Below are 659 nucleotides of genomic sequence, written 5' to 3' on the forward strand. Positions count from 1 at the left end.
CTACAGCAAATAAATTGTGCACATTCTCATTATGGAATGCTGTATCACTGTTCGTAATTAATAAGAAGAAAGCTCTGTCCTCGTATGGAAGGAACATACATATTTTTACCAATAACAGCAAAAATCTTGATACAAATCAACTTCATATTTTATGAAAGAAATAAAAAAGAATATGCATATACTTCTACATACACATGTAAAAATATCTGAAAGGCTGCAATAAATTAATAATAGTCACTTCTGGAGCAAAACACTGGATTTCTATAGCATAGAAATGGAATGGAGAGGTTTTATTTCATATTATTTTATTTTATTTTTTTATTTATTTTTTTTTTTTAAATATGGAACGCTTCACGAATTTGCGTGTCATCCTTGCGCAGGGGCCATGCTAATCTTCTCTGTATCGCTCCAATTTTAGTATATGTGCTGCCGAAGCGAGCACCATATTATTTTATATCTTGATCCTAAAGGTATATTAAGTATTCACAAGTTATAATTACTATTAACTAAATAATCTCTCTACTAAATTCAACATTAGCCCCTTATTCTTTGGATCCCCTGGTAGAACAATGTTTCTGTAAGTGCACCCCACAGACCATTCAGACCAGAGCTCTAGGCTAGCTAAAGGGAAGCCATTTTGCTTCCAGTGTGCTTCCGGT

General features: G+C 33.2%; 1 non-coding gene across 1 annotated transcript; it reads right to left on the reverse strand.

Annotated features, from left to right (window-relative positions):
* Window positions 1-335: 335 nt before the first annotated feature.
* Window positions 336-442, reverse strand: LOC128582696 (U6 spliceosomal RNA). The gene has a single exon (XR_008379143.1). It is a non-coding gene; the product is annotated as a U6 spliceosomal RNA (small nuclear RNA).
* Window positions 443-659: the final 217 nt, after the last annotated feature.

The sequence above is a fragment of the Nycticebus coucang genome, chromosome 3 (assembly GCF_027406575.1).
Source record: "Nycticebus coucang isolate mNycCou1 chromosome 3, mNycCou1.pri, whole genome shotgun sequence".
In the NCBI taxonomy this organism is placed as follows: domain Eukaryota; kingdom Metazoa; phylum Chordata; class Mammalia; order Primates; family Lorisidae; genus Nycticebus; species Nycticebus coucang.